This window comes from Gallus gallus, chromosome 18, assembly GCF_016699485.2.
Source record: "Gallus gallus isolate bGalGal1 chromosome 18, bGalGal1.mat.broiler.GRCg7b, whole genome shotgun sequence".
Taxonomy (NCBI): Eukaryota; Metazoa; Chordata; class Aves; order Galliformes; family Phasianidae; genus Gallus; species Gallus gallus.
In genome coordinates, this window is record NC_052549.1 from 11,596,553 (window position 1) to 11,603,255 (window position 6,703).

The 6,703-nt window shown below is 49.4% G+C and overlaps 1 long non-coding RNA gene across 1 annotated transcript; it reads right to left on the reverse strand.

The window, feature by feature from the left end:
- Nucleotides 1-3,215: 3,215 nt before the first annotated feature.
- Nucleotides 3,216-5,666, reverse strand: LOC121107172. Its single transcript, XR_005840830.2, has 2 exons — nucleotides 5,499-5,666; nucleotides 3,216-3,496 (listed from the first exon to the last, which is right to left on the reverse strand). It is a non-coding gene; the product is annotated as an uncharacterized LOC121107172 (long non-coding RNA).
- Nucleotides 5,667-6,703: the final 1,037 nt, after the last annotated feature.

Here is a 6,703-nt window from a genome sequence, read left to right on the forward strand (position 1 = left end):
TGGCCGAGTTGGGGGGGTGTGCCGAGGCGGCAGGGGTCTGCCGGGGCTGCTCCCTGCATGGGACCGGCATACAGCAGCTTTCAGGGAAGGCCGTGGGAGTGGCTTTGCCCCAGGGCCAGTGAGCGAAACTAAGACCAGGGGAGCTAATAGCAGCCACAGATGCAATGGTGGCAGCGTTTAATAAACTTGTGCATAAGGCTGAACCACCTGCTCCGTGCACAGATATTACCCAGGGCCCGAATGAATCCTTTCAAAGCTTTGCAGACAGGCTTTTAGCTGCTGCAGAAGGGTCTGATCTCCTGGAACTGGCCCAAGGGCCAGTGATCATTGACTGCCTGCAGCAGAAATCGCATGACAATGTTAAGGCATTGCTGCGAGCCAGCCCGAGTACGCTTAATACCCCGGGAAAAGTTATTCAGTATGTCTTAGATAAGCTCAAGGTGGCTCATTTAACTAATGAAGGGCTAGCCACAGCTATTGTCATAGCTGTTGGCCCACGACAGCAAAGATCGCTGCAGCAGCAAGGGCTGTGTTTCCGATGCGGCCAGTATGGCCATGTTAGAGCACAGTGCCACTGTGGGGGAGGCCAGTCCGGGCCTCCTGATCGCAGGAAGGGCTTGCTAAAGGGTATCCGTTGTCGGGTATGTGGCAGATAAACATCATGAATCTGGGAAATTCTGTGGGTACCATCGCGAAAAGTAATACCAGATATAAGTAACATATCTGCAAAAACTGAGTCTAGGTGCAAGTTTTCTACAGAAATTCTTCGTTGGCAAACCGAAGCCAACTCCAGAACAACTGAGGGACAGACGATGGGATCAAGAACCATTCATCAAGAGGAGCACTACACCTGCAATACTGACACTTCCAATGTTGCTGATGTTTATGGTGTCCCTGGCGATTATAGCGTGTCGCAAACAACTACAATGGACGCAAGAACATATGCAGAAGATTAAAGAAGAGCGTGATCCCTTTGAGAGCTGGCTGGATGGACTGTTTGGGGAAACAGGTTCATGGTTAAAACAATTGCTTAAGGTTTTTGCTATAGGGCTTGCAGTTTCTGTATGTATTCTAATCTGTCTTCCATGCTTTGTAGGGTGCTTGTAGAACTGCCTTCAGTGAATGATGGACAAGACTTTTGACTATCGAATTGAGTATCATAGACTGCGTGAAAAGTTGTAGAGGGGTTTAGGTTGTTGCGTTCGTGCTGTAACGGGGCAAGGCTTGGCCAAGCATGGGAAAGGATTTCCTGTTGCTCTGATGATTGCTTAAGAATTGTAGAAAGTAGTAGGAATAGTGTGCTGAAATATATTTAGGATTAGGCGTTTTGCGCTGCTTCACGATGTACGGGTTAGGTGTGTGTGTAAGTAGTATTCAGCTTAGGGAGGGGGAGATGTAGTAGGCATCTTGCGGGGATACGGGATGTACGGGACAGGCCTCTCCCCAAGCATAGAGAGACAGTGCTATCGTGCTGAGCTTGATGCAGAGAAAACAGGAGAAGAAGAAGGATGAGAAAAGAATGTGGAAATGGCCAAATAAGGCTCAATGTTATCTGGTGTGAACCAATCAGAGTGGGACATGACAGCACGGTTTTGTAGGTAAAATGTATATAAGCTGTGTTTAGTAGTGAATAAACGCCATTTTGCTGCTCATCATATTGGTGTGTGTCTGCAGTCATTTGGCCCTGATCAGGCAATTGATCAGTGCGTGCAGAGGCCTAACACAGGTGGCTAACATCGTTGTTGCAGAAAGCAACTACCACACGGGCCCTATTGGCTTGGGGCCTATTGTGCCAGATTATGCATGTTGACTGTGAGAAGCCTTTTTGATCACGTGGAACTCCATGTGGAGTCCTAAAGTACACTAAGGGAGTTTTGTGGGGCGATACTCTGATGCAGAGCATCATGCGTATTGAGAGTAAGAGTGTTTTTAGATGCAGTCAGCATGGTTTCAGCGACAGGAAGTCCTTTTTGATGAACCTGATAGCTTTTCATGATGACGTCATGTGCTGGAGAGCTCACGGTGAAGTAGTGCATGTGTTATATTGATTTCAGTGAAGGACTCGTCACTGTCTCACACAGCATGTTTGCAGGTAACCTACAGAAGCATGGTCCGGATGATCGGATAGCGAGGTGGCTTGCGAAGCCACTGAAGGGAAGAAGCCGGAGAGTTCTGGCGCATGAGACGGAATCTAGTTGGCTCCTTGTGTCTAGCGGTGTCCCTTGGGGATAGGTAGTGGGACTGGTGCTATTTACTATATTCATTAATGATTTGGATAAGGGAATAGAGCAAGGTCAGGAACGCTGATGACAGAAAATCGCAAGGCGTGCCTGACAAGTCAGAAGGCTTTGCTGACATATAGGGTGATCTAGACCCTCAGGAGAGTTGGGTGGGATGGAATTTCATGAAGTTCACTAAGGGCAATAGTAGAGCATTGCATGTGGGAAGAACCGTAGGTACTATTATAGGTTGGGGAGCGCCCCATTGGAGCGCAGCGTGGGTGAAAGGGACTCGGGCTTTGTGGAGGACGGGAGGAGGAACATGAGCCAGTACTGTGCGCTTGTGGCCTAGAAGGCTAATGGCATTCTGTGGTGTATTAGAAGGGGGATGATTTGTAGGTTCAGAGTATTTCTCCTCTCAGTGTAGTTTTTAGGTTCAAGGAGACTGAGGTATGAAGTTATTCATGTATATAAATACAGCTAGGGTGGGTGTGAGTAGAATTGAGGAAGGCTGTTGTCAACTGACATTTGGTGATATGAGCAGCAGTAATGGGTGCTGGATTGAACCGAGCAGGTTCTGCTTAAAATTTGAGATCTGTCTTCTTTATCGTGAGCATGAGAGAACACAGGTACAGGCTGTAAAGAGAGGTTGTGGGGTGTTCTTCTCTGCAGACATTCCTAGCCCATTTGGATTTGTTCCTCTGTGACCCGCTCTAGGTGTTCCTGCTCCATCTCAGGCATTGGACTAGATGTTCTGCGAAGGTGCTTTTCGATCCGTGATGTTTTGTGGCTTTGTGGTTTTGTGTTAGAGTATGTATAGAATTGTATCATTATGGAATCACAAGGTTTGGAAGGATCTACAAGAGTATATAGTTCAATTGTGCTGCCATCCGCATTACTACCATGTGGTACTAAGCCATATCTTGTAGTATGTCGTCTAGCTGTCTATTGAACACTACCTTGGACGGAGAGTTCAGCAGCTCCTCCGGCAGGCCATTCCTGTGCATGACTGCTCTGTGACAGAATACATTTTTACTTAGGCATAATGAAATCTGACATGGTGAAATTTGTGGCTGTTTCCTGTATTACTGTTTGTTTCCTGGTAGCAGAGGCCAAAGCCCTCCTCATCACAACCTAACTTCAGGGAGCCTGTAGAGTGTGGTGCAGTGTGTCCTGAGCATCCTCTTCTTGAGAGTAAACAATCAGTGTGGGAATACAAGAGCATCTATTCAGAGCAGCAGCTGTGGAACAACGTAAAAAGTATGCAAACGAACGACCTGTAGAAGAAGACAAAAAAAGAAGAGAAGTGGCTCACGGCTGTGCCTGGACAAGCGCCCACATACACAGTTCAGGAGCATTTGTAGAATACTGTGTTGATATGTGCAGGTGCAGGAGAAACTTGTAAAGGTGCAGGAGAAACCTGAAAAAGGAAACTTGTGAATGTATGTAAGTTATGTGAGAAATTGTATTAAATTATTTGAATCGTTGATGTCTGAGTCTGTGCACCAGATGCTGCATTTTGCAGCTCCCTTAGTTGCTCCTCCTAAAATCTGTGCTATGGATCCCTCACCAGTGTCATTGCCCTTTTGTGGACACGTTCCAGGGCCTCAGTGTCTTTCTTGGAACAAGGTTCCAAGTAGCGAACACTGCGGTTCAGGTGTCACCTCAGCAGCACTGGGGTATGTTTATCGCAGAATCATAGAATCACCAAGGTTGGAAAAGACCCGCAGGATCACCCAGTCCAACCATCCAGCCATCACCAATAGTTCTCATTAAACCATGTCCCGCAACACAACGTCCCAGTGTTCGTTGAACACCTCCAGAGTTGGTGACTCCATCACCTCTCCGGGCAGCCCATTCCAGTGACTGACCACCCTTTCAGAGAAGTAGTATTTGCTAACATGCAGCCTGAACCTTCCCTGGCGCAGGTTGTCCCCGCTCCTGATCACCACACTATTTCTCATGCAGGCCATAATGGCATTGGCCCTGTTTGCCTCCCAGGCACACTGTCTGCTCACGTTCAGGCGAGCATCAGGCATCGCCTGCAGGTCCATTTTGTCTTCGCAGTTATGTAGCCAATCTGATCGAAGCGTATAGAGCTGTATGGGGTGATTGCGGCCAAAGTTCAGGATCCGGCACTTGGCCTCGTTGAATGTCATCGCATTCTATTCAGCCCAGCAATGCAGCTTATCTAGATCTGTCTGAAGGGCCTCCTTACTGTCAGGCAGATCTGTACTACCTCTGAAGTTGGTGTTATCTGTACACTCAGGCTATATTCAGTCTCCTCATGTAGGTCCTCAGTAAAGACATTAAACACGATGGGCCTCAGTACCAGCCCCTGGGGATCAGCAGTTGTAACAGGTCACCAGCTGGAGTTAACTCCATTAAGTACTATCTGTGAGGCACGGTTGTGTAGCATGTTCCTTACTCCAAGAAGAGTACGCCCGTGCAGGCCACGGGCAGCCTGTTTCTGCAGGAGCATATCGTGGGAGACCTTGTCAGAGGTTTTGCTGAAGTCTAGGTAGACTACAGGCAGAATTATTGCATCTTAGAATCCTGGATTGTTCAAGCTTGAAAGGGATTTGACACGTCATCGAGTTTCAACAGCTATCCTGTGAGTGGGGTCCCCAGCTAGTAGATCTTGTGGGTTTGTTTGAGGCTGTGACTATTTTCTTAAGGTTTGCAGTGCTTGACCTGGGACATCTCTAGGGTACCATGTCTGTTAGCGAGGCTGCCCAACGTGGCCAGTGGGTGTGGCACAATGTTTGGGTATTTTAGAGTTAAGTGAGGGTTGTGGTAGCAATGTTCAGCATAGTGCACAGGCTTTATGTGCCATGGAGAATAATGAGCAGGTCTGTGAGTGTTTTGCGGTCTGGCAGCCAATGCTTGCTGAACCTGGTGTTGTTGTTATGTCTGTAGAGAGTACTGAGTGTTTATGGCAGTGTTTGGGATATCCTAGAGTATAATGCCAATATTTTAGGTCTTTGAAGGCAGTGGACATGTGTAGGAGTTTTGCTTTGTGCTTGGAATACACCACAGAGCTTTGACATTGGTGTTGTTCACAGTGGCAAGTTGTGGTGGGGTTGACCAACAGTTTTTTCATCGTGTCTTTTGAAAGTCCTGGAACGGTACCCTGCCCCTGTTGGCATCAGCTGCCGATCGTCGTCGTGGTGGGTCCTCGGTCTTTTGCTGCCCTCCAGCCGTCCAGCCACTCCCACCCACCATCCCCGCACCCCTGCCATCTTTGTGGCGCCGCTGTCAGCGTTCTTGCCATCGCACCTGTAGGCGTTGCCGCAGCTCCCCTCTCCTCTGGTCCCCCCGCAGTTGACACTCCCTCTCGTCTCCGTCAGTGCTTCCCCCCCGCCGTTGGTCCCCCGCCCGCTGTTGTCTCATCGTTTGGCCCCTTTAAACTGTATCGCCGTGTCCCGTACGGGCATGTCTCTGCACGCCGGCCCCACCCCCGGCCGCCCTTTCGGGTCGTCTGCCCCGCCTTCCGTTTGTGACGTCATTGGCTCCGCCCCTTCGCCCGCATTCAAAAGCCGCGTTTCAGCCGAGGGAGTTCAGTCCGTCGGCGGCTCCCGTTCCCGGTCGGTGGTGTGGGGTCCTCCTCCAGTGTCAGGTAGGGTTGTTTTGGATTTCCCTTTTCTCGGTTCGTTGCTGGAGCTGCCCCGGGGGTCCCTGCCGGAGCGGTCCCTGCCGGAGCGGTCCCTGCCGGAGCGGTCCCTGCCGGAGCGGTCCCTGCCGGAGCGGTCCCTGCCGGAGCGGTCCCTGCCGGAGCGGTCCCTGCCGGAGCGGTCCCTGCCGGAGCTGCTCCGCAGGACTTTGCTGGAGCGGGTCCCCAGGAGCGGCTGCTACAGCGCTCAGGTGAGTGAGCTTAATAGCCTCAGAACATGAGTCTTTAGTAGCTGTTGTGATGTTTCTCCTAATTTGTGTATTATGTTTTGTTGTGGAGTCTTGATGCACTGGGCTTTTTGCACGCTGGTGTGGTTTTTGGTGCTTGCACTTCTCCCTTTGTATTGTTTGGTTTATTTATTTATTGCTGTTATTTTACTCTGACTGTTTTTCCTGTTTTCTTTCTTTCCAGGATATCTTGTTCTCCCTGGCAGTACGGCATTCTTCAGTTTGTCAGGTGAAGCGGGAGCGCTGTCTGTTGGTTTGTAGTTTCAACAGGTGGGTTGCAGACTGGAGTTTGTGAGGTACGTGTTGCCAGAGGCTTGTGATGTGCTCCTGGTTTCTTTTACAAGAGGGTGGCGATTGTTTTTAAGTAGACATAAGGTTGTTGAGTTGATATAGATCAGCAACATGTCTTGATTGTTGATGTCTGCATCACTGCAGTGAGTTGAGTAGTCAGCAGCTTTTTGGGCTTGGAAGTAGGGATGTTGTTTTCAGATTGGAGCTGTACAGGGTGTATTCGTGGAAGAGGGGCAAGCTTAAATGTGCTGGGTTCTGTTGTTAACATTTTTTGTGTTGGACAAGTGGTCGTT